The sequence below is a fragment of the Geotrypetes seraphini genome, chromosome 6 (assembly GCF_902459505.1).
Source record: "Geotrypetes seraphini chromosome 6, aGeoSer1.1, whole genome shotgun sequence".
In the NCBI taxonomy this organism is placed as follows: Eukaryota; Metazoa; Chordata; class Amphibia; order Gymnophiona; family Dermophiidae; genus Geotrypetes; species Geotrypetes seraphini.
The window spans coordinates 12,127,654-12,155,222 of NC_047089.1; the positions used below are offsets into that span (position 1 = coordinate 12,127,654).

At 46.0% G+C, this 27,569-nt stretch overlaps 1 protein-coding gene across 2 annotated transcripts in view; it reads right to left on the reverse strand.

Moving 5' to 3' along the window:
- P2RY2 (purinergic receptor P2Y2) overlaps positions 1-27,047 on the reverse strand; it is a 92,021-nt gene extending 64,974 nt beyond the window's left edge. The window contains exon 1 of one of the 2 annotated variants that reach the window (XR_004539936.1): positions 26,630-27,047. The gene's annotated coding sequence lies outside the window, so the exon portion shown is untranslated. The remainder of the gene's footprint in view (positions 1-26,629) is intronic. The other variant, XM_033949827.1, reaches the window with a different exon arrangement.
- Between the last annotated feature and the right edge of the window lie 522 nt (positions 27,048-27,569).

Genomic DNA, 27,569 nt, shown 5'->3' on the forward strand with positions numbered 1-27,569 from the left:
CGTCTCATCTGTCTCCTCAGACACATGAGTTACTAGTGTCCATCCAGGTCTAAGTGGCCTATTGGTTAGAGCAGTCCTCCTTAGCCGTTTTTTAGGATATCCTCAGTGAATTTGCATGAATATGCTAGATTTGCATATAATGAAAGCAGTGCATGGAAATTTAGCTCATATATATTCATTGGGAATATTCTGCAAACCTGAAGGACTGGGTTGAAAACCCTTGGTTAGAGCAATGGGCTGAGAACCAGGGAAGGCAGGGTAGTTTCTATTTGTCCTACTGATATTCCATGTGGACTTGATCAAGTCTTTGTCTCCCATTTCCTGAGGTACCCACTTAAGAACATAATAAGAACATAAGAAGTTGCCTCCACTGGGTCAGACCAGAGGTCCATCTCGCCCAGCGGTCCGCACCCGCGGCGGCCCATCAGGTCCTCGACCTGTGAAGTGGTTTCTGAACACCTCTACAACCTACCTCAAGTTCTATCTGTACCCCTCTATCCCCTTATCCTCCAGGAACCTATCCAAACCTTCCTTGAACCCCTGTACCGAGTTCTGGCCTATCACTTCCTCCGGAAGCGCGTTCCATGTGTCCACCACCCTCTGGGTAAAAAAGAACTTCCTAGCATTTGTTCTAAACCTGTCCCCTTTCAATTTCTTCGAGTGACCCCTAGTGTTTGTGGCTCCCCACAGTTTGAAGAATCTGTCCTTATTTACTTTCTCTATGCCCTTTAGGATTTTGAAGGTTTCTATCATGTCCCCTCTAAGTCTCCTCTTCTCCAGGGAGAACAGACCCAGCATTTTTAACCTGTCAGCGTATGAAAAATTTTCCATACCTTTTATCAGTTTAGTCGCCCTCCTCTGCACTCCCTCGAGTACCGCCATGTCCTTCTTGTGGTACGGCGCCCAGTACTGCACACAGTACTCCAGGTGCGGGCGCACCATTGCGCGATATAGCGGCATGATGACTTCTTTCGTCCTGGTTGTGATACCCTTTTTGATGATGCCCAGCATTCTGTTTGCTTTCTTTGAGGCTGTCGCACATTGCGCCGATGGTTTCAGTGATGTGTCTACCATCACCCCCAGGTCCCTTTCAAGGTTACTCACCCCTAGCAGTGTTCCCCCCATTTTGTAGCTGAACATCGGGTTCTTTTTCCCTACATGCATGACCTTGCATTTCTGTACGTTAAAACTCATTTGCCACTTGTTTGCCCAGTCTTCCAGTCTCGTTAGGTCCCTTTGCAGGTCTTCACACTCACAGTCTTCCGTGTTTCTAACCCTGCTGCAGAGTTTGGTGTCATCAGCAAATTTGATAATCTCACATTTTGTCCCCGTCTCCAGATCGTTTATAAATATATTGAACAGTAGAGGTCCCAGCACCGACCCCTGCGGAACTCCGCTCGTGACCCATTGCCAGTCTGAGTATTGGCCTTTTATTCCAACCCTCTGTTTCCTGCCTGCCCCTTTTACAAAATCGCGGAAGAGGTTTTTAGTGCTGGCCAGCACGCTGAATGCGCTACGTTGCTCCAAAGGTCATAGAGTTTCTATGACTGTTGGAGCAGCGCAGCGCATTCAGCGCACCGGCCAATGATAGAAACCTCTTGCGCAGTTTTGTAAAATGGGGAGGGGGATAGATTGTAAGCTCTTCAAGGTAGGGACATTTATTGACACTCTACAGCAATAGGGGCGGGAAATTTCATGGCGACACCAGGAAATATTTCTTCACCGAGAGAGTGGTTGATCCTTGGAACGAGCTCCCGGTGCAGGTGATCGAGGCAAACAGCGTGCAAGAATTTAAGAGCAAATGGGATGCCCATGTGGGATCCCTTAGAGGGTTAAGCCAAGGGAACCTGTCACCAGGAGTGGGATCCCTAGAATAGTAGACTTGGGGGTGGGTCAGTAGAGTGGGCAGACCTGATGGGCTAGGGCCCTTATCTGCCGTCATCTTCTATGTTTCTATGGTGGCAGTATAAAAATGATCGTTATCATCAGGGTGTCGAAGGAATCATGAATTCTGCTTTATATCAAGAAATTCTAAAGGAGAATGTCAGGCCATCTGTCTATGTAGGTGATGCAACAAAGACAACAGCCTTAAACATTCAAGTAAATCTACCACAGAATGGCTGCGGTAGACAAGATTTCATGTTTTTGACTGACCATGTCAAAGTCATGACCTGTTGAAATGTTGTGGCAATACATGAAGTGAGTTGTCAAAGCAAGAAACCCCACAATTGCCATCGAACAGAAACAGCCCTGATTGGTATTGGAGCCAAAATTCCTCCAGGGTGATGTGGACTGAAGGGTTCACATACCTTCTCACACAAAGACACTTAAAGCTGACTCCTTTTATTGAATAAATATCAAAATATATCCTTTGGCTGAGGTTTCTTTTTTCAATAGGATATCTTTTTTTTCTTGTCAGAGTTTAAGGTCTAATAATATGTTCATTAAAAATTGTACTAAAATACAGGCTCTCTGGGAAGGTCACAGACTTTCTCTCAGGGGTGGGTTTTTAGTAAAGACATCAGCAAAGGGGATGGAAGGAGAAAGAGAACATAAGAATTGCCATACTGGGACAGAGCGAACAATGGCCAACCCAGTTTCCAAGTACCTGGCAGAAACCCAAAGAGTATTGCATTCAATTCTGGTCTCCTTATCTCAAGAAAGATATAGCGGCACTAGAAAAGGTTCAAAGAGCGACTAAGATGATAAAAGGAATGGAACTCCTCTCGTATGAGGGAAGACTAAAAAGGTTAGAGCTCTTCAGCTTGGAAAAGAGATGGCTGAGGGGAGATAGGATTGAAGTCTACAAAATCCTGAGTGGAGTAAAACGGGTTCAAGCGCATTGATTCTTCACTCCGTCAAACATTACAAAAACTAGGGGACACTCGATGAAGTTACAGGCAAATACTTTTAAAACCAATAGGAGGAAATTTTTTTTTCACTCAGAGAATAGTTACGCTCTGGAACGTGTTGCCAGAGGTTGTGGTAAGAGCAGATAGCGTAGCTGGTTTTAAGAAAGGTTCGGGCAAGTTCCTGGAGGAAAAGTCCATAGTCTGTTACTGAGAAAGACATGGGGGAAGCCACTACTTGCCCTGGATCGGTTTTGGCCAGGTACTAGTGACCTGGATTGGCCACCGTGAGAACGGGCTACTGGGCTTGATGGACCATTGGTCTGACCCAGTATGGCTGTTCTTATGCTCTTACGTGTGCCAAGTATAGGGCAATCAAGCCATTGTGACATCACTGCTGAGATTGGCTCTGAGGCATTATGACATCACAATCTCAGCTCTGGAATGTTGCTCTCATTGGGGTTCCGGAATCTTGCTATTCTTTGAGATGCTGGAATGTTGCTACTCTTTGGGTTTTGGCCAGGCACTAGGAACCTGGATTGGTCACCGTGAGAACGGGCTACTGGACTTGATGGGCCACTGATCTGACCCAGTAAGGCTATTGTTATGTTCTAACGTGTGCCAAGTATAGGACAATCAAGCCATTGTAACATCACTACTGAGGTTGGCTCTGAGGCACTGTGGAATGAGGCATTATGACATCAGAATCTCAGCTCTGGAATGTTGCTTTCATTGGGGTTCCGGAATCTTGCTATTCTTTGAGATGCTGGAATGTTGCTACTCTTTGGGTTTTGTCCAGGTACTAGGGACCTGGATTGGCCACCGTGAGAACGGGCTACTGGGCTTGATGGGCTATTGGTCTGACCCACTAAGGCTATTCTTATGTTCTAACGTGTGCCAAGTATAGGGCAATCAAGCCATTGTGACATCACTGCTGAGGTTGGCTCTGAGGCATTATGACATCACAATCTCAGCTCTGGAATGTTGCTCTCATTGGGGTTCCGGAATCTTGCTCTTCTTTGAGATGCTGGAATGTTGCTACTCTTTGCATCTTGGCCAGGTACTAGGGACCTGGATTGGCCATCGTGAGAACGGACTACTGGGCTTGATGGACCATTGGTCTGACCCAGTAAGGCTATTATGTTCTTATGTCTACAGCTTGGCACCATTTTATACAATGCTCCCATTATTGTAGCCTGACTGGGAAATATGAGATCTGTTCAAAATGTTCCAGGACAGTTTGAATTGTGCGCCAACAGGAAGTTCTTTTGAGACACTCTAGGCGGCATTGAGTAACTCGAAACCTCACGAGTAACCTCCTTTCTTCTGTTTGTTGATATCTGTTTTCGTCTCTGAGATACAGCAGTTTTTGTGAAAGTGTGTTTTCATGATCGGCTATTTTTCATCGTGCGCAACCTCAACGAGCAGCGCTACGGCGTGAAATTCTGTTTCAAACTGGGTAACACCACTACAGAAATGTATGAAATGTTGAAAGGTCACGGAAGGTGTTTTGAATGCGTCAAAACTCGCAAACTATGCGTAAAACCGTGATGTTAGTTCTTCCCCAGCCCTCCTTACTCTCCTGACTCGGCCCCTGCCGACTTCTTGTTTCCTAAACTTAAATCCACACTGAAAGGAAAGCGATTTGACACCATCGAACACAAAGCAAAATTTGATGCAACAACTTTTGGCGATTCCTGAAGATGCATTTAAGGACTGTTTCCAGAAGTGGAAATGACGTTGGGAAAAGTGTATACGTAGGGACGGGGGGGGGGGGTACTTTGAAGGGGACCTAATGGAATAAGTTGTAATATTGTCTATAACAGACCTCGTAACTATGCCCTTTACAAATTCAATGAGTTACAAAAGGCAAGGACCATTTCTAGATAAGCCTTCTAGGAACAAACCAAAACTGCAGATGTGTACAACGATGTAGGCGAATTTTATTGTGACAAACTATATATAAAACCTTTTTACCAAACAGGGGACCCAACACGGTCCGTGTTTCGGACAACCTTCATCAGGGGTCCATGGTAAGTAAAGGTAAAAACATATGTCACAACAAATATTGAAAAGGATAATATAAAACCAAACAGATGATGTGTCACGCCGAGAGTTTCTGCAAGCAGTAAAAATCGCTAGAGTATGTTTTTACCTTTACTTACCATGGACCCCTGATGAAGGTTGTCCGAAACACAGACCGTGTTGGGTCCCCTGTTTGGTAAAAAGGTTTTATATATAGTTTGTTTCTCACAATAAAATTTGCCTACATCGTTGTACACATCTGCAGTTTTGATTTGTTTGTTCCTGGTTGGTTTTTTTACTGCAGACAAGGTTGGACCTTCCTCTTTTTGGTTCTGTTGCTCCTAGATAAGCCTTCTAATCACAGATTTTAGTTTATCATATTTCTAGTTTTGTAAATTTTAACCACTGGAACGGTATTAGCTAAAGCATTTTCCAGATGTGTTCTATGCAGCCTGTGTCTTAAGTTTGTATTTGCTGAACTCTATTGCCTCTCTGAAACCTTTTCCCACAGTCGCATACGAAATGAGAGGTGAAGTCCTTGTGTCCCCTTAGTTCATTCATTTTACTGGCACATAGAGAGAAACATGAACCTCTCTGAAGGCACAAAAAGTTTATTGTGGATTGAAATTTGAGCGGCAGTGTTATTCACTTTTCTATCCAATATTTGCATCTGTGCTCATTTTAGAGTTTCATGCATGACCAACGACTTATGTCTATGTTCAAATATTTCTCTAAGCTGCTCCAACAGGAGCAGAGATGGATGTCAGGAGTTTAGCGTGGCAAGCTAAGACCTGCTTAGTTAAATGCATGAACCAAGGAGAGAATCTTGGGAGGACCAGCCAAAAGAGGAGAACAAGAGGAAGAGATATTAAGTCACCCCTGATGTGTTTGTAAGGCGGACTTGCACAAGGAACAAAGAACATAGACTGAGATAAATAGGAAAAGTCTTAAAAATAATAATAATAATAATAATAATTTTGGACTAGATCTATAACTTTAGTTGGAAAACATTATTTTGTCTTACATCTGTATAAATCAGTGTCCCGCAAACTTTCTCGAGCCGCGGCTCGAGTGGCCGTGGCTCGAGGCACCTGGAAGTGCACGGATATCGTTGTGATGACATCATACTGATGTCCGCGTGTGTGTGAAGGCCCTCCAGGCGGGCCCTGAGATGCCAGTGGGGGAGGGGGGGTGCCAGAAGGGAAGAGGGCCAGAGAGGATAGGTGTTGGCGCCCACTGATTGCCTACAGGTCGTGCTTCTCGCCAGGAGAGGCACGTTCTGTAGGCAGTCAGCTGGCACTGGCGTCTCTCCTCCTCCTCAGTGTACCGCAGCACACCTGAAATCTCAGGAGGTACGCTAGTGTGTCTTGGCACACAGTTTGAGATACACTAGTCTAAATGATAGATCTAGTAGTTGAATGGTTCAAGAGAGAATTGTTGTCATTTTGGAAGCCTTGCACACAGTTTCTCAGTTTCTACATGTGTAAATAGTGGTATTCCATAAAATAACATAAGAATAGCCATGCTGGGTAGTGCTGTAGTAAGGGTGGGAGACAAGGGGGGGCGGTCCGCCCCGGGCGCCACATGGGTGGGGGGCTCCGGCACCCCTCCTCCGCTCTGCCCCCCCCCCGCACACGCCCCCCTTCCCTTCCCCATATCACTAGTTGAAGTTGTTGTTCGTGGCGGTCAACAAGAAGCTCTTCGCGACCCCGTTGGCTTTCCCGTTGACGTCACTTCCGGTGCCGGGCATAGGGAGAGGGAGAACCGACAGGGTTCGTGAGGAGCAAGTTGTTGACCGCCATGAGCAACCACCTCAACTGGAGGTACGGGGGAAGAGCAGGGGGAGGCCGCGCAGCTGGCGGGATCGGGGAAGGAATGGGTGGGACGGAGATGAGGGTGGGGCAGAGGTGCCACCGCCCTGGGCGCCTCTCACCTTTGCGACCCCACTGATAGTGGGTCAGACCAATGGTCCCTCAAGCCCAGTATCCTGCTTTGAGCAGTGCCAAGTCCAGGTCACTCATCCAGGTCCTGGTAGAATCCCAAATGCTATGGATCTCAAGGCATCGAAGGGTCTTAATCCGACCCTATCTGAAACACACCTTCAGTTAAGGGCTCCTTTTACAAAGGTGCGTTAGGGCCTTAACGCGCGGAATAGCGTGTTCGAAAATACCGCGCGCGCTAGCCGCTATCACCTCCTCTTGGGTAGAGCGCGCTAATCTGGTGCGGGTGCTAAAAACACTAGCGCACCTTGGTAAAAGGAGCCCTTCTTGTTTATCGAGAATCTGGACACGACAAGCAGTTTAAAAACTTCGCCTCGTCACAACTGAGTACGATTTGGAAACAGCTTTACTTCTTAAATTCCAGTTAATTATACCAAGACTCAGGCCTTTTCCTCATTCCTTCTGTTGATTCCTGTCTCCCTTACCAGCAGGTTTTGGCTGTAGCCGCCACTGTCCATAGGCTATTCCAAGGGCTCTTTTTACGAAGCGGCTTCGTGAAAGGAGCCCCAAGCATCTACCAACCTGCCATTAAACAAGTATTTCAAGGTTCAAGTTTCTTCAAAATATTTGATAGAATCACAAAATCCAAATCCAATGTGATTTACATCTATATATATAAAATCGGAGGTATGTATGTGTGTATGTATGTGTGTGTGTATGTGCCGCGATCACGCAAAAACGGCTTGACCGATTTGAACGAAACTTGGTATGCAGATCCCTCACTACCTGGGGTGATATGTTCTGGGGGTCTCGCGGCCCACCTGCACACGTGGGCGGAGCTACAAACTGAAAATCAGATTTCACCCATTCATGTCAATGGAAAAAATGTAAAAAGCTGCCAACGCAAAAACGGCTTGCCCGATTTGAACGAAACTTGCAACACATCTTCCTTTTCAGTTTAAGAGATTGCAAATTCCAGTGAGACTTGCATTCTCTATCACAATCAACAAATCACAGGGACAGACTATTACATACTGTGGAGTGGATTTAAGATCCCCCTGTTTTTCCCATGGACAACTCTATGTTGCTTGCTCAAGGGTGGGTTCACCCAAGAATTTATATGCTCTTGCTCCTGGAGGTGAAACTAAAAATGTTGTTTATAATCAAGTTTTGTGTTAGTTGTATTGTATTCATTTTGTCAAATATTTCACATTATAATTTGAATATTGTACTTTTTATAAAGCTGTAAAAAAATAATTTCATTCACCACTATAAAGTATCTTTATTTGAATCCATTTACAGTGTTATTGCTATAATTAAATACCCGTGCAACGCCGGGGCATCAGCTAGTTAGTTATAAATTAGGTTAAAAATCAAAAAAATCCAACAAACGGTATAATAAAGACTAATTATATCAGACTGATACATTTGCAAAGGAAAGTGGATTAAATACAATTGCAAAACAAATAAAACAGGGATGGATAAGAGAAACAGAAGGTTGGGGAATGTTACCTACTTCATTTTTATTTGACGGTGCTCCTTGTCCAATATAGAATTATAAGATTTAAATGAATCAGTTAAAATCGTCCTTAAACAGCCAACTTTTTAGGAGACTTTTAAATTTATTAAGTACTTTTTCTTCTCTTATGTTGTATGGAAGCGAATTCCAAATTTGTGGGGCTGTAACAGAAAAGATCGAATCCTTCTTTGAATAAATCATTTTTAATGAGGGGATTACACATCTCCCTCGTTATTCACGGGGATAGGGGCAGAGCCGGACCGCGAATAGGGAAATACCGCGAATATCAGGCTCTGACCCACCCCCGCCTCCCTCCCACCTTCCCCCGGCATCCCAGCCTTACCTGGTGGTCTAGCGGGCTTTCGGGGCAGGAGCGATCTTCCTACACGCCTGCCCCGTGCAGATCGCCAATAGAAAATGGCTGCCGTGAGTTCCCGTGGCTCAGTAAAAGGAGCCTATATTCATCCTCTAGGAAGTTCTTTTTTACGCAGAAGGTGGTGGACACCTGGAATGTGCTTCCGGAGGTTGTGATAGGACAAAGTACACTAAGGGGGTTCAAGGAAGGATTGGATAAATTCCTGAACAATAGGGGGATTGAAGGATACAGATAGAGGTAGAGATAGGTTTTAGACAGAGTATGGATAGAAGGATAAAAAGGGATTAGAGAAGGATCACATTACAGGTCATGGGTCTGATGGGCCGCCGCGGGTGTGGACTGCTGGGCACGATGGACATCGGGTCTGACCCAGTGGAGGCAACTTCTTATGTTCTTATTTTCTTATTACAAATGACTTCATACATTTTGAAAATTCAATCCACATATTCTATTAAATACAGTCATTCCTCCAAATATTTTTTATGACCAATCCTAATTCACCCCCCTCCCTTCCCCATCTCCTCTCCCTCCCTTCCCATTCCCCCCTCCCTCCCAGGATAGAAGGTGACAAAGACAGCCAGGTCTAGGATACAGTAAAGGCAACAAAAGCTTCAGTGCAATTCATTAAGAATCAAGCTTCGTGCCCTAATATAAAGTCTTCAAAAGGTTTGAATGTTTCTATCATATTCCATATCAGTGTCTTAAGTCTTTGTTTTTGGATCCCGATAAATCCTTTAAACTTGGTCAAAGTCGTTTCCTACCAGCTTCTTATAAGTCACCAGGACAGACATATAAGCCAGAGGTACACCTTTAAGAAAATTCTCTAACAAATAAAAATACTTAGATGAATCCAATATTCATTAGCTATTGTTTTAATAAAGGCTTCAGAAGTGGCATTCAAAAGTTCTCATTCTGAACATTCACCTCTAAGCTTCTTCATAAGCCCAAATATATTTACATTACATTACATTAGAGACTTCTATTCCGCCATTACCTTGCGGTTCAAGGCGGATTACAAAAGAATTACGATTGGTCTGTTATAGAAGGAGATCAGTGGACATGGCCAGGGCAGGATTAACCAATTGGCCAAGTAGGCACGTGACTAGGGCCCGAAATGGTCAGGAGGGCCCGATGAAGGAAGGCATCAACATTGTTTTTTCTAAAAGGCGATGGGCCCCTCCAGCATCGATCAGCAACGCGGGACCCCCCCCCCCCCCCGATCAGCAACGTGGGCCCCATCCCAATCGGCAACACGGGCCCCCCCCCCCCTTCGACAGAAAGTAAGACAAGCATGTCAACTGCTTCCCTAACGGTATATATACTGGATCTGCACTATTTCCTATTTGTACAGCATCTTGTAGCTCTTGAAATATACAGCTCCATTATTCTTGTAACTTCTCCTGGAAATGACCAGAATTCTCTCTGTAATTATCCTGGAAATGTCCAGTTGTCTCTTTTGTAATCCGCCCAGAACTGCAAGAAATCAGTAATGTAATGTAACAAGCAAGCAACGCAGGTAAGAAAGGCAACGGGAACTGTAATTGTGCAAGCGGTGTTGCTTGCCCAAAGCTTCCCTCTGACGCAGCTTCCTGTTTCCGCCTGGGCGCATGGTGGGGTGGGGCGTGGCAGGGGGCCCAGTGTACTTGTGTGCCTAGGGGCCCTCGATGAATTAATCCTGCCCTGGACATGGCTAGAGAAGGTAAAGAATAGGGCAGGTAGTTTCGGGGAGGAAGGAGGAGTTCGTGATGTTAAGACTTATTCAGGGATTTCTTGAAGAGTATGGTTTTTATTTATTTTCCGAATAACTTGTAGTCTGAGGTTGCTATTAGGAGCTTGAGTGGCCAGGAGGCCGTCATTTCATTTCTTTGATTGGAGGGTGTGTGAATGGGTTGAAGTATTATGGATGAGTTGATTGTTCAGGTAAGTTGGGCTGTCTCCATTTATAGTTTTAAATAGTATTCTTTCTTGGATTGGGAGCCAGTGTGAGTTGATGAATGCTTCAGTAACGTGGTCGTGTTTCCTTAAGTAGACGAGTATTCGAAAAGCTGTTAAAAAAAAAAGGTTTTTTCTTTTTCTTTTCTTTTAACTCTTTAATTGGCAGATGGTGAAATGGCTGCTTTATGTAACTTGATGTTGAACGAGATCAACATTGCCAAGTAACGAGCGTTTGGAAATGCAGATCTACCATAAGAGCCATAGAAAACACAAATAAAGGGTTAAAATAACAATCAATCATAGCACTTATCTTTACACTTCTCCCTCCGTATTCGCAGGCCGCTCTCCACCCTCGGTAGCACGTTCCCTCTGACGTACGGGATCGCGTCAGAGGGAACGTGCTACCGAGTTGGAGAGCGGCCTGCGAAGTTCGCTAAAGCCGGACATCATCGCAGGCTGCTCTTTACAGAAGGATCAGCCACCACGGGGATCGTGAGAGGAGCCGCCGGTACTTTGAAACTTTAAAAAAACTTCAGCCGCAGCAGGCCAGCCCGCGGGAAGGGAAGGGAAGGGGGAGGGGCCGAACGGAGCAGGACAGCTCACGGTAAGAGAAGGGAATGGGGGGTGGAGGAAAATTCTGCTACTGCTTCAGCAGGGACCTGGAGGGGAAGGGAAATATCACTGCTGCTTCTGCAAAGGAAAGTGGGGGGGGAGAGAAGGGAATGGGGGGGTAGGGGAAAATGCTGCTACTACTTCACAGGGATCTGGAGGGGAAGGGAAATATCACTGCTGCTTCTGCAAAGGAAAGTGGGGGGGGAGAGAAGGGAATGGGGGGGTGGGGGAAAATGCTGCTACTACTTCAGCAGGGACCTGGAGGGGAAGGGAAATACCGCTGCTGTTTCTGTAAAGGAAAGTGTGGGGGGGGGGGGGGGGAGAGAAGGGAATGGGGGGGGTGGGGGAAAATGCTGCTACTACTTCACAGGGATCTGGAGGGGAAGGGAAATACCGCTGCTGCTTCTGCTTCTGCAAAGGAAAGGGGGGGAGAGAGACAGAAAGAAATACAGACAGACAAAGGAGGCCAGGGAGAGAGACAGACAGAAATAAAGATAGACAGGGGACCAGAGAGACAGACAGAAAGAAAGACAGACAGACAAAGGGTGCTAGGGAGAGAGAGAGAAAAATAGCAGGAGGGAGAGAGACAGAAAGAAAGGAAGAAAGAGAGGAGCAGGGAGAAAGACATAAATAAAGAAAGACAGACAGGCATATATTCTAGCACCCGTTAATGTAACGGGCTTAAACACTAGTCTATAATACTGTTGAGGGCATCCAGTCAAGTTTAGCATTTAATCCATTTGGTTCAAGTGTCTGCAACAAAAAAAATCCAGTGTTGTTCTTTATAGTTTAGTAGTGTTTAAACATAAGAACATAAGAATAGCCTTACTGGGTCAGACCAATGGTCCATCAAGCCCAGTAGCCTGTTCTGACGGTGGCCAATCCAGGTCCCTAGTACCTGGCCAAGATGCAAAGAGTAGCAACATTCCAGCATCTCAAAGAAGAGCAAGATTCCGGAACCCCAATGAGAGCAACATTCCAGCATCTCAAAGAAGAGCAAGATTCCGGAACCCCAATGAGAGCAACATTCCAGAGCTGAGATTGTGATGTCATAATGCCTCGTTCCACAGTGCCTCAAAGCCAACCTCAGCAGTGATGTCACAATGGCTTGATTGTCCTATACTGGCACACGTTGGAACATAAGAATAGCCTTATCGGGCAAGACCAATGGTCCATCAAGCCCAGTAGCCCATCCTCACGGTGGCCAATCCAGGTCACCAGTAGCTTACAAAAACCCAGAGAGTAGCAACACTCCACTCAACTACAATTTCTTTCAAGATGCGCCATTTGAAATCTGACAAGGTGTGTCCAATTTTTCCCAATGAGTTACTAATTGGGCTGATTGATTACTGAGGTGGGATAACTATGTTCCAAAAATTACTCCGACATTACAATTATATGGGATGAACAAATCCACCTAATTCACAAAAATTGACTTATTGGCAGACTGTTTTAATTGGATAGGATGAAAACTCTCCTAATGTAAAGAAGAGTTACATGCTACCGGTTTTTAATATAATGTGAAAACTAACTTATTTTCCTAACAAAACAGATAAACATCCCAAAAAATCAATCCTATTTCTATCCTAAATGTGATAGTATATTGCAATTGAGTATTACACCCCACCCCTTTATTAAGCGGCATTAACGTTTTTTATTACTGGCTGCGGCGGTAAAAATTCCGACGCTCATAGGAGTTCCATGAGCGTCGGAGCTTTTGCAACCATGGCCGGCGATAAAAAAATGGGGGCAGTTAATGAATTACGTCACATAAAAAATAATTGTAAATTCTCTTCAGTGTCAGTCCAAATGAAAAATATATCATCAAGAAATATTTTACAAAATAAAACAAATTAAAAATATTCAGAAGGATGTACATGAGATTCTTAAAATTCAACCATGGCGCCATGTTATAACAGATTGGCGGTATGAGGAGTGTGATTACGAGAATGATTGTGAGTACTAATTTTTTTTATTTATGTATATATCGATGGATATATTTCAGACTTTTTATAGTTTTTTAGGACACCGTGCCCTGACGCAGATTTTGTTGTGAAATATGCACGCCAGCTACGGGTCAAAACTAATTTAAAGATAACCACTTATGATAGATTGCTATTTTAAAAGAAAAGAAAACTTTTTTGAAAGCTTTTCAAATAACTACGTAAGCCTGAAGTCATTATGCCATTGTATAGATCCATGGTGAGGCCCCACCTGGAATACTGTGTGCAATTCTGGAGGCCGCATTACCGTAAGGATGTGCTGAGACTGGAGTCGGTCCAGAGAATGGCCACCCGGATGGTCTCGGGACTCAAGGATCTCCCGTCCCAGGAACGGCTGGATAAGTTGCAGCTGTACTCACTCGAGGAACGCAGAGAGAGGGGTGACATGATCGAGACATTCAAGTATCTCACGGGCCGCATCGAGGCGGAAGAAGATATCTTCTTTTTCAAGGGTCCCGCGGCAACAAGGGGTCATCCGTGGAAAATCAGAGGCGGGAAACTGCACGGGGACACCAGGAAATTCTTTTTCACTGAAAGGGTGGTTGATCGCTGGAATAGTCTTCCACTTCAGGTGATTGAGGCCAGCAGCGTGCCTGATTTTAAGGCCAAATGGGATAGACACGTGGGATCTATTCACAGAGAAAGGTAGGGGAGGGTCATTGGGGTGGGCAGACTAGATGGGCCGTGGCCCTTATCTGCCGTCTATTTCTATGCTTCTAGAATAGATGACATGAATGTTGCATACGGCAACAAGAGGGTATCCGTTGAAAATCAGGGGTGGGAAATTTCATGGCGACACCAGAAAATATTTCTTCACCGAAAGGGTGGTTGATCGCTGGAATAATCTTCCACAACAGGTAATTGAGGCCAGCAGCGTGCCAGAGTTTAAGAAAAGATGGGATTGGCATGTGGGATCTCTTCATGGAGGTAGTTAGGGGGGGTGGGCCATTAGGGTGGGCAGACTGGATGGGCCGTGGCCCTTTTCTGCCGTCATGTTCTATGTTTCTATTTGGCATGTGGGATCTCTTCATGGCGGTAGTTAGGGGGTGGGCCATTAGGGTGGGCAGACTAGATGGGCCGTGGCCCTTTTCTGCCGTCATGTTCTATGTTTCTATTTGGCATGTGGGATCTCTTCATGGAGGTAGTTAGGGGATGGGCCATTAGGGTGGGCAGACTGGATGGGCCGTGGCCCTTTTCTGCCGTCATCTTCTATGTTTCTATTTGGCATGTGGGATCTCTTCATGGAGGTAGTTAGGGGTGGGCCATTAGGGTGGGCAGACTAGATGGGCCGTGGCCCTTTTCTGCCGTCATGTTCTATGTTTCTATTTGGCATGTGGGATCTCTTCATGGAGGTAGTTAGAGGGGGTGGGCCATTAGGGTGGGCAGACTGGATGGGCCGTGGCCCTTTTCTGCCGTCATGTTCTATGTTTCTATTTGGCATGTGGGATCTCTTCATGGAGGTAGTTAGGGGGGGTGGGCCATTAGGGTGGGCAGACTGGATGGGCCGTGGCCCTTTTCTGCCATCTATTTCTATGTTTCTATGTTTCTATATGGGTTTATGACGAGGTTAGCGAATGCTCAGAATGAGAACATATACTAGAAACTATTTGGTCTTTTCGGCTCCAACCTAGACCTCTGTCCACCACACCTCCTAATGGCTGTGAAAGATGCCTTTGCAGACTCCATCCTTTCCCTCATCAACACCTCTCTAGAAACAGGCATAGTGCCCGCAAACTGGAAGTCAGCAGTCATCAGACCGATCTTGAAAAAACTCACACCCGACTCTAATGGGCCCAGCAACTTTAGACCTGGCTCCAACCTACCCTTCCTCTCCAAGTTCCTGGGCAAACCAAGCAACCAGTATTAAACCAATTGCACTCCTTCATCGACAAACAAGGAGTCCTATCCACCTTCCAATCGAGATTCAGCAAATTCCGCAGTATTGAAACTGTCCTTCTCGACATCATCGACGACTGCTGGAAACTCACGGATAAGAGTAATGATGACCTTCTAGTGCTGCTGGATCTCAGTGCGGCATTCAACATTATTGACCATCCTCTCCTCATTGAATGGTTCCCTGAAATTGGAATCCAAAACACTGCACTATGATAGCTTGCCTCCTTCCTGAATATGAGATACCAAAGCGTTCTGCTCAATAAGGCGCTATCGAACCAAAATCGATCAAATACGGTGTTTGGCAGGGGGCTCTACAATCCCCCTATTATTCAATCTCTACATCAGACCTGTTCTAGACACAGCCCACAAATATCAAATACAGGTTCACTCCTTCGCGGTTGAGATCCAACTCTACCTACTGCTAGGACGCCCAGATCACAAAACTCCTAAACTGCCTCTCGGAATTCAAAAACTGGATGTCCGTCAACAAACTGCAACTAAATGCCTCCAAAACGGAATTCCTTTGGATCTGCAATGAACACTGCAACCGAGCCTGTCCCTCCCTGCACTGAGACTCAACTACCATAACTGCAAAAGACCCAAGAATACTCCTTGACTGCAACCTATCGTTTTCAAACCACCTCTCTCAGATGGTATCTTCCTCATTTTACCACCTGCGACAGCTCCGAAAAATAAGGAACTATTTTTCTGAGTCTGACTTCGCCCAACTTCTCTATGCCTTAGTACTCTCCCGCGTGGATTACTGCAACGGTCTCACGGCAAAGAACAAAAGACACCTCCAGTGTATTCAAAACGCAGCGATTGGACTAAAAAACCTCCATGCCCGCCACCCTGTCTCCCAAGCTCTATTGATGGCTCATTGGCTGACTGTAGCCAAACATTGTGTCTTCAAGAGCCTGATGCTAGCATTCAAACCCTTGCATGACACGGCGCCGGGCTACATGATGACCAAACGGGTCCCTTTGCTCCCAGGATGAAATACGTCTCGTGTCCTTCAACTTCATACCGAGCCATTGGAGTCAACTGCCCCCACAGATCAGATCCCTTGAAGGGCTCCTCAACTTTAGGAAAGCAATAAAAACAGACCTCTTCACCTAACTCTCCTGCCCTTGACTGATGGACTACAAAGAAATGTGTACTGGTACCAGATCCCAGTATGTGTCACGTTAGGATAAAAACTTGTATTAAAAATTTTGCACTGTAACTATGAGATAAATTCAAACCTCACTAACCTCATCGAGAAAATAACAGCTTGCATAACGAAACTCCAATCCTGGGCCCTCCCTGTACAAATGAAACTGAATGAGTCCAAAACAAAACTACTTTGGCTCGGCCCAAAATTAGATCAGCTACCTACACTCATTTCATTACCTTCTGGTCCCTCACCGCAGATTGAATTCTCAAGCAAAGTCTTGGGCACCATTATTGACTCTACACTTTCCTTTAATGACCATCTCAACTCTCTGATAAAAAAAAAATGTTTTGTTTTAGTCTTCACATGTTGAGAAAAGTGAGATCCTGCTTCTGCCAACAACATTTTGCTGTCCTTGTATAATCATTCTTTCCAGATTGGACTATTGTAACTCCATCTATCTAAGTCTAACCAAGAAAAGCCCTGTGAACACCCCCTTAAGCCTTACCTGGTGGTCTAGCGGGTTTTCGGGCAGGAGCGATTGTCCCACACTCCTACCCCGTGCAGATCGCTCACAGGAAATGGCTGCCTTGAGCTCCCGTCGTCTCTCAAGACGACAAAGGGAGCTCAAGGCAGCCATTTCCTGTGAGCGATCTGCACGAGGCAGGACCGTGGGAAGATCGCTCCTGCCCGAAAACCCGCTAGACCACCAGGTAAGGCTTAAGGTGGGGGGGGGGGGAGGGGGGATTTCACAGGGCTTAAAATAGCCCAAAATATGAAAATGATTTTTTTGGCAGAAAATCGCGAATAATCAAAACCGTAGATACGGAAACCGCGAATACCGAGGGGGAAGTGTATTGTGAAATTTTAAATAAGTGGAGGGGCATAATCGAAAGGGACGTCTAAGTCCGTTTACATCCAACTCGCAAGTCGTCCAAAGTAAAAAACAGCTCAAGACACATTTTTGAAAAATACGTACAAATGTTTTTTCGTTTTGAAAATCGTCTAATTATACGTCCTGCTGATATGATCGTCCAAGCCGCTAAATCGTCCATCTTTATACCACATTTTCGTCCAATTTTTCGTCCAAGTCCAAAACGCCTAGAACAAGCCCTGTTGGACGTGGGAGGGGTCTGCAAAGTGATGGACTGCACACCCAGACATGCCACCTAAATAGTGGGGTACCTTACAAGGCACTGCTGTGAACTTCACAAAAAGGGTGCCATGGCTTCTCCTCACTACGGCTCCCTTATAGGTGACGATGAGCCCCCCAAACCACCTCCAGAATCCCCTAGACCCACTTATCTACCACCCCAATAGCCCTTATGGCTGCAGGAGCCACTTATATGCCAGTAAAATATGGTTTTGCAGGTGTATAGGGGAGTGTACATGTTTAAGTATCCATGCAGTGATTACAGGGGCTTATGGGCATGGGTCCTCCTCTCTATGGGTCCCTAACCTACCCCCAAGACAACTTAAGCTGCCTCTGTGCTGAACGACTAGGTTTTCCTATACCAGGCAGCCAGGTGATGATGGTCTAGACTCGAGTCTAGAGACTGAATTTTAAAGATGTGATTGATAGTTTTAGGGGGGGGGGAGATCGGTGATCACTGGGGTAGTGTGTGGGGGTCTGTTTTATGTGTTTGCAGCGCTTATCTGGTGACTTTAGGTGGTTTTTTGTGAGTTAGACTATGTTTTTACATGGTCTAAGTCACAGCGTCCAAGTTCCGTCGATCGTGGGCTGTATAACTTTCGGTTATACATGTTGTACGACCAAGTCTAAGCCAGCCCACGTCCCGCCCAACTCCCACCCTCGACACTCCTCCCGAAACACCACGTTTAGCTTTGGTCATTCAGCGGCACTATGAAGGCCTAGGTCGTTTAGAAATACGTCCAAAACATGTTTTTAGTATCGGCAGTTGATCGTATTTGGGAAATGTTCGTCCAAGTGCCGACTTAGGCCGGTTTTTGGACGTTTTTCTCTTTGGATTATGAGCCCCATAGTGTTTAATAAATAACTGATGGGGTCACGTGACGCTATGAGCCGCTAGAGACGTGTTCTCGATCGGCTCCGGGACCCTGCTCCTCCAAACGCGGCTTTACCTTGCTGAATCGGCACCCTGATCGGGCTTTTCAGTGGCGGATTAGATCGGGTACATATGGAACGGTACCTGACTCGATCACAAGAGTCTGCCCGCAAGCAAATCGCTCATTCCGAAAAGCCACGTTTGAAGCCCAGGAAAAACAAAATGGCGGCCACATCGGGTACGGCTGTGTCCGAGTTCACAGACACGGCGTTGGCTGACATAAAAGACGCGGACGCTCAAGTGCTGGGACCACATTTAGACACACTTACATCCCAAATGTCCCGAATGGAACATCTTTTGACTGAGACCGCTATCCGCACTACGCAACTGGAACAGCGGGTTTCTAATGCGGAGGATACGGTTAACTCCCATGAAATGGACATCGCGGCCCTGCAGGAAATGGTGTGGCAGCAGGCTGATAAGCTTGATGACCTTGAAAATCGGTCACGCCGCAGCAATTTACGCTTTCTAGGAGTTCCTGAGACTATTCCGGATGCACGCCTGCTTATGGAATTGGAAGGCTGGCTTGAGATGGAATTCCCGGATGCTGTGGCTCCGGGCTCCCTCTGTCTGGAGAAGGCCCACCGTATAGGTATGCGGCCTGCCCGCGATGCGAGACCCCGCGTGGTGATTGCTAAATTCTTAAATTATAGGCACAAGCTGGAAATTCTGCGCCAGTACCGGTTCCAGAAAGATTCACTGAAACTGAGGGACTCTGTTATTCGTCTCAGTCAAGACTATTCCCTGGCGCTCACTGAACGACGTAAAGCTTTTTACCCACTTTGCACGCGGCTGGTGGAACTTAAACGTCGGTTTTTATTTGTGTACCCAGCCTTATTGAAGATTCAGCACGATGGCACGTGGCACTCTTTTTCGGTAGCCACAGAAGCACAGGATTTCATCAATGTACATCTTGGCTCTTCTAAGGACCCTCCCTGACTTTGCTTGATTTAGCAGGGGTATATTTTCTAGTCAGGGTGGTTTCTGGATTTATCCTGTATTGGTACTTTGTCTTACAGCTCACTATATATATTTACTGTACATTGCTTAGGAGGATTGGGGTCCCATAAGGTGTCTTCACGGACCTCTTTCATATTCCTGCGGGGATATGTTTTTTGAGTTCATTGGGGATTGGGCTGGGGGTTGGGGGGGTTGGTTGGGAACAGTCTTTTGATTTGTTTCTTTGGGCACTGTTTTTTCTGTGGTTTACAATGTATTTTTGTCTTCTCTTTTTTACTGTACCGGTTGGGTGCTATGTGACCTGCACTTGGGTGAGGCTGGGCACCTGGGTGCGGATTTTCTCTCTAATGTGCTGTATGTATTGTTTGTCTGGGACTCCTGGGTGACAGCACACTTCGCATTGTTTCTTGGAATGTTTCTGGTTAAGCGTTCCAAGTTGTTGCAACAGTTGAAGCACCATCGAGCTGATTTGGCCTGTCTACAGGAAACAAAATTGACCGCTGAGGAGCATAGGAAACTGCAGAGGGGATGGGTGGGATCAGTGTTTTATGCCTCTTCTGGAGGGAAACGGGCTGAGGTTTGTTTGCTAATCCGCAAAGGGTTGACGTGTGCTGTTACTTTATGTCACCAGGACCCGCAGGGTCGCAATTTGCTCTTACATGTTTCTCTACAGGGTTTTGACTTTAGATTATTGATTACATATGGGCCTAATTCCTATTCCCAGACTTATTTTGACTCCCTGGTCTCCCTGGGTCTTTTGGATACTTTTCCCCTTGGTTTGGGCCCCTTCCTCCATTCATTATTTGGGCATTCTTATACCCAGGGATTTGACCACTCTGTACTCTATTAACATTCTCCCTATGCTGACTAGGACTGATCAATATTTGAAGGCTTGGCGACATTATCCTTTGACTCTGATGGGTAAGATAGCTCTGTATAACATGATGGTCATTCCTAGATGGCTTTATCTTTTACAAACTTTACCTCTTTTTCTTCTGCACTGTCATTTTCGGCTACACCGTCACTCTTTGCTTCTGTAGGTGGTTTGGATAGGTTTGGATAGGTTCCTAGAGGATAAAGGAATTGAAGGGTACAGATAAGAGTAGCGGTAGGTTATAGGGATAGTCTGGGACCATTGCTCAGGCAATGGGCCTGATGGGCTGCCGCGGGAGCGGACCGCTGGGCGAGATGGACCTCTGGTCTGCCTCAGCGGAGGCAACTTCTTATGTTCTTATGTATTTATGGGGGGGGGGGCAAACGATCTAGAATTCCTTTTCACACCTTATCTTTACCTATTGCACAGGGGGGCCTCGGGTTATTACATTTAGGTCGCCTTAATGTGGCCTGTCAGCTCCGATATGTGACCGATTGGTTCTGTGGGACTAATTATTTTTCTGCTACTGGGGTCGAATGTTTAGCTTTTGCTCCCTATCACTTTAGCTATTTGATTCATGTGAAGTGTTTACCACCTAGGGAGCACCATTATGGGGATTTTCTACTCTCTCCCATCAGAAAAGTTTGGAAACAACTCTGCACTCAGTTGGCTATTTGATCTGATGTGACTCCATGTCTCCCTATTACTGGTAACGGGGACTTTCTCCCTGGTATGGGGCTGGATGCGCATCCTCGATGGTCTGGGAAGGGTCTGTTTTATTTGTATCATGTACTCCAAAATGATGGTTCTATTCAGTCCTTTCAGATGCTATGTGACTCTTCTGCCTTTGGAGCTGGAGACTGGTTTCCTTACAGTCAATTGCAACATTACGTACATTCCCTTCCTGGTTCTGCTCTGAAAGAGGACATAAGGAGAAATTGTCAGAGGCTCTTTGTTTAACTGCACAGATACCTATCCCTCTGCGTTTTCATCACCGTTTTTTGCAGGAACTGGCTGGAGACTTGGACTATGCCGCGTTAGCTGTTAAATGGACTCAAGATTTACATTTCCCCCGTCTCTGCCGACATGCTTAAGCGGAGTGTTTCCTTGGGGGCGAAATATTTGGTGTCTGTAGCGGAGAAAGAATGGTACTATAAGTTTTTGGTTCAGGCATATTTTGCTCCTGTTAGAGCCTTCCATGCCCGCCTTTGCGCTACTGACCAATGTCCCAAGTGTGCAGCACCTAGAGCATCGTTGGGTCATATGTTTTGGCTCTGTCCGGGTATACGGGCTTATTGGACACGTGTATGTCAGCATCTTACATCTTTCTGGAACTGTACTTGGTTACCTTTGGACACCTTTATCTTCACATTAAAACTGTCCTTACACCCGGTTCGTCCGGGTGCTGCAGCGTTTGCCCGGAAAGCTATAGTTATGGGCATCAAGACGATTCCTCAGTGTTGGCTGTCACCCAATACCCCTACGGTGTCTCATTGGAGGACTCAAATGATCCAGCTGGCAGGATATGAACGTCTGGCCATTACGGATATGGATTCTAAATCTGGCTCCTTTTATCTTTGTTGTCGGTTGCCCTTTTGTTCCACTTTGCAACCCTCTGTACGTAGTAGACTGCTCAATTGACTGTTGGATGTTGGATTGACTGTTCCCATGGGTGGGTGGGTGGTAGGTAGGTTGGAGGGGTGGATGTGTGTGGGGGGGGAGGAAGTTTTCCTGTCTACTGCTTTTTGTTGTAATCTAATCTAATCTAATCTAATCCTTAGGTTTGTATACCGCATCATCTCCACGTTCGTAGAGCTCGACGCGGTTTACAGTAGGAGAAATAGGAAGGAACTACAACAGAGGGTTAGAGGTAGAAGTGCTATCTCCTCCTCTCCCTATTGGCTAAGGCTCTTAACATTTGCATCTCCTCTTCCCATAGGCTAAGGCTCTTTCCACCTGCATTGTGATGTCATAGAGCTTTATGGTTATAGAAAAAGAGAAACATGATGGCAGATAAAGGACAAATGGCCTATCCAGTCTGCCCATCCGCAGCATCCACTATCTAATCTAATCCTTAGGTTTGTATACCGCATCATCTCCACGCTCGTAGAGCTCGACGCGGTTTACAGTAGGAGAAATAGGAAGGAACTACAACAGAGGGTTAGAGGTAGAAGTGTGAAGAAAATTTAGAGGACTTGGGATGCCAAGATATAAGAGTTTCCTTGATTCCTAAGTTGGAGGGAGACTTACATTTTTTTGTACTGTTTGTTGTTTGAAATGAATAAACAGATTTAAACATAAAATAACTGATTTAAATTTAATAAGAGGGCATTATATATTTATTTATTGTCCTGTAATGATTGCCAGAAAGATAGATAAATCATCCCATTTTTGTTGTTAGCATTGCCTTTATTAAAACAACAGCTAATGAATATTGGATTCATCCAAGTATTGGTATTTGTTCTAGAATGTTCTAAGATGTATTTCTCTGACTTCTTCTTGGGTATAGCAGGCCTTGTGCTACAATCGTTTTCTGAACTGCGTTTGTCCTTTCTGTGATCTTCTGAAGGTGAAGCCTCCAGAATTGAACACAAAATACTCAGCCTGCGGACAAGCTCTGCCTCCATCTGAAATCTATTTCCAGCATCCTATAAGCGGGTGTCCCAGAACAGAAAGCATTCCACAGATATTTGTAGCATTCACATTCTTTCTCATGGTGTGGTTTTGAAAAATATTCTGTACACCCAAGGCTAATTGGAGATTATTATTCTGAAGACCAGCAAAGTTCGTTCTTTCTTGTAGCTGCAGCTGTGGGCATGGAGCACCCATTTCACCCACACTGTAAATGGCTGTCCATAAGGTGACAAACTGTTCCATGTTTTCCGAGACTGTCTTGGGTTGCCCTGGAATGTGGCCCATGAGAGTTCAATTTAAGTGTGCCAATGTAATTTTTAAAATTTTACACGGAATTTTTCCGCCTTTATTACCTCTATCATTTAACTCTCTTCGGTTTCACACTACCAGGAATACACATACACTTCCCCCTCCGTATTCGTGGTGGTTAGGGGCAGAGCCGGCCCACAAATATTAAAAAAACGCGAATAACATTCGGGCCAGTTCTGCCCCTAACCCCCACTTCCCCCCCGGCTATTTTAAGCCCCCCCCTTTAAGCCTTACCTGGTGGTCTAGAGGGTTTTCAGGGCAGGAGCGATCTTCGCACGCTCCTGCCCCGTGCAGATCGCTCACAGGAAATGGCTGCCTTGAGCTCCCGTAGTCTCTCGAGCCATTTCCTGTGAGCGATCTGCACGGGGCAGGAGCGTGGGAAGATCGCTCCTGCCCCGAAAACCCGCTAGACCACCAGGTAAGGCTTAAGGGGGGGCTTAAAATAGCCTGAAAAATGAACATGTATTTTTTTAATTAAAACCGCGAATAAGCGAATCCATAGATACGGAATTCGTAAATATGGAGGGGGAAGTGTACATTTAAATTGCTCTTCCCTTCTGCTAAAGGGATCAAGACCCTAGGTAAATTCTCAAATTCCTTAACCTATTCCTTGGTAAAAGTTTGGAACGATCTTCCCTCGATTATCAGAACATCATTATCTCTATCACTTTTTAGGAAAAATCTGAAAACTTATCTCTTTCAGAGATTCTTAACTGAGGACTGATTTGATTTATTGAAAATTTTTCTAGTACCTTCATTATTGTTTCCTATTATATTCTTTTAAATCTTTGCTAACCGGCTCGAGTCCTTGCTGAAATGATCCGTCCTCATTCATGCAGCCTCTCGCTAGTCACCAAATCTTTCCTCTCCCTGCCCCTAACAACCAGGCTCTCACCGCTGCCCTTTTCCGGGCCTGAACACCAACCCCAAGTCCCAGGTTTCAGCACCATCCAAGCCCCAGTCATTAGCCCCTGGTCTCGGCTCCTCTCTCCGGCCCCAGCAGCCAGCCTTTCAACCCCTCTCTCCCGCCATGAAATACAAATCCCAGATTACAAACTCCCTAAAGCCAGCCAAGAAGCTGGAATCTGCATGCAACACATCAGAGAAATACATGCAAAAACAGGAATGCATTTTTTTTTTCTTATATTAAGCAATAGACAAACACATCATCCTCAGATCTGATAGAGGAAATAGCAAGGCTTTCCACAAAAGAACGAGGAGGAAAAGTTCTCACAAACCGGAGAAACAAAAGCCATAGATGTAAAATACAGCGAATCCTTCCTTCAGGCTAAAAGTGTAATCTGACCAGACAATAAGAGAACATCTGGGAAATCCTGGAAGTGGGTTTTTTTTTTTCAGAAAATAAAGTTACAGACGGCAGGGTTACATTACAGACGGCAGGGTTATATTACAGACGGCAGGGTTAGAAGTCAAGATATTCAACTTAAACCCAACAAAGAAAAAAAAAAAAGCTCTATAGAACGACTCTCGGTCCTTTTAATTCTTTTGAACCCAGGATTTACCCTTTATCCCTCCCTCGCATAGACCCCTCACCTTCCTCCTCCCGTCTCTCATCCAAGTCAAAACAAACCCCCCTTTCACCCAGACCGGTGCCCTGCGTGCAACCTTTTACAGAATCGCCATATATGATCACTTCAACAACCCGTAGAAAGTGGGAAGCCAAGAACACGTCTTAATTCTAAATTCTGAACCTCGCTCATTATAGCTTACATCTCGACGGGCGAAGAGAGGACTGAGAGGGGACATGATCGAAACATTCAAGATAATGAAGGGAATAGACTTTGGGCTCCATTTACAAAGCCACGCTAGGGCCTTAACGCCCGGAATAGCGTATGCTACATTACCCCGCACGCTAGCCGCTACTGCCTCCTTTTGAGCAGGTGGTAGATTTTCTGCTAAAAACGCTAGGGCACCTTTGTAAAAGGAACCCTTAGTAGATAGACACAGGTTGTTCACCCTCTCCAAGGTAGGGAGAACGAGACGGCGCTCTGTAAAGTTGAAAGGGGATAGATTCCGTAATAACATAAGGAAGTTCTTCTTCACCCAGAGAGTGGTAGAAAACTGGAACGCTCTTCCGGAGTCTGTTATAGGGGAAAACTCCCTCCAGGGATTCAAGACAAAGTTAGACAAGTTCCTGCTGAACCAGAAAGTACGCAGGTAGGGCTGGTCTCAGTTAGGGTGCTGGTCTTTGACCTAAGGGCCGCCATGTGAGTGGACTGCTGGGCATGATGGACTACTGGTCTGGGTGTTGGCTCAAAAGCGTGCCGGGACAAAGGCGCGCACAGACAATTGAGCGCAGCGCGGAGGCGTGCGCCGCAGAAAATTACTGTTTTTAGGGCTCCGACGGGGGGGCGTGGGGGGAACCCCCCCAATTTACTTAATAGAGATCGCGCCGCGTTGTGGGGGCGTTGGGGGGGGTTGTAACCCCCCACATTTTACTGAAAACTTCACTTTTTCCCTGTTTTTAGGGAAAAAGTTAAGTTTACAGTAAAATGTGGAGGGTTACAACCCCCCAAACCCCATACAACGCCGGCGCGATCTCTATTAAGTAAACTGAGGGGGCTCCCCAACAAACCCCCCCGTCGGAGCCCCTAAAAACTGTAATTTTCTTTGGCGCGCGCCTCCGTCTTGCGCTCAGTTTTCGGGGCGCGCCTTTGTCTTTCGCGGGGTTGTCCATGAACCCTGGTCTGACCCAGCAGCGGCAGATCTTGTGTTCACATTACACCTGCCAGTGACAAACAGTTTTTCCAGAATTTTTGTGGAAATTGTTTAATCACTGGCTGGGGTAACGTGAAAAGGTATTTTTATATAAAATCTGACACGAAGGGACAGGGGTCAGAGGGCCCAGGGAGAGATGGAGAGAGGAGAATGCAGAAAATGAAGACAAGAGACAGACAAGAAGGAGGAGAAAAAGAAAGACTGAAAATGTCACCTCGTGATTTTTCATTATTGATTTTTTTTTTCATGTGTCTGTTTACTTTTTGGGGGTTTGTTTTTGAGAGCTGACATGTGGCACTGCTCCCTCTCCCCATGTGAGGGGGGGGGGTTTGAACTTTTTTTTTTTTTTAAACTCTGAGCTCCTTGATCTATGGGAAAACATTGTATCTGATGTCAGGCCTATAATAACAGCTATTTATCATTCACCACAGTGGAGGGGGGGGGGGAGGGGAAGAGGAGCAAAGCGATAATTCAGAGAACGGAGCAGGAGGTGGTAAATGAGCAGAAACAAAGCGCTGTGTGGTAAACTCTTTGGGGATGGGACCTGGAAAGGCAGGGAGGCACGGAAAGAAAGAAAACCCCTTCCCCTCAGTTCAGGGGGGGCTCCGGGCAATCAAAAAAAAAAAAAAAACTTTGGCCAATTCTCCCTAAGTTGCAATCCTAAGAGTCTAGAAAGTGGCCGAAACCAGCCGAAACCAGAGGGCAAAGCAGACGTTACCTTCCAGCGGCCGAATCTTCCCACCCCGAGCCGGGGGCCGAAGGCTGTCAGGTTTCGGCTCCCACCATGCCGAAAAGGTCGGTCTCGGAGCTGCGTCTCGGCCAGTCCGCCCTGCTCGGGAGCTGGGACCCGTCTGCCGAAACGCGTGGGAGCCGGAGGGAGGAGGAAGTCCCCGGGCACTCCTCGGCATGGGCTGAGCCCTGGCACCGGCTGACACGGCTCCACGCCCCCCTGGCAGCGTCCTCGGAGAGGAAGAGGTTCTAGGAAGAAAAGCTGTTTGCCCGCCCCTCTGGAAAAGATTGAATGGGCCAACTAAGAGGTTGGCATCAAGCCACTGGCAGAGAAAAAGAGCAGTAGAAATCCAGGTGCAAAACCCTCATTTGGTGCCCGCTGCCACCACAAACAGAGCCTGGCAGAGAGGCCGTGAATGGCACCAGCATGAAGCCCACATGTGCCTCTTCCCACCTTCAAATCATTCTTTTATGCTACAATTCCTGGACCACCAGCCAGTCAGGTTTTCAAGAAAGCCCTAATGAATATGCATGGAGCAAATTTGCATGCCTTTCACCTCCATTATATGCAAATCTTTCTCATGCATATTCATTAGGGTTATCCTCCAGGACAGGGTTGGGAAACACTGTCTTAATGAATCTTTAAAAGTTAATAGCAGAACCTTGAAAACAATATGAAATTCGACAGGTGACCAGTGGAGTTTTCTCAAAAATTTTTTTTATTTTATTAAGTATTGTATATACCAGTTTAAACCGGTTTCCTGCAGCCCCAGTAAATCAGTTCTGACAGACCTCAATGACATTGTAGTACTGACGGATCCTAATACTTTCTCCTCCCTAACTCCAAGCGGCACGGACCTCAGATTTTTAAGGACGTGTGGGTTTAGATCCGCGAGGTCCGTCAGGTCCGTGTTTTACCCCTTCCCTGG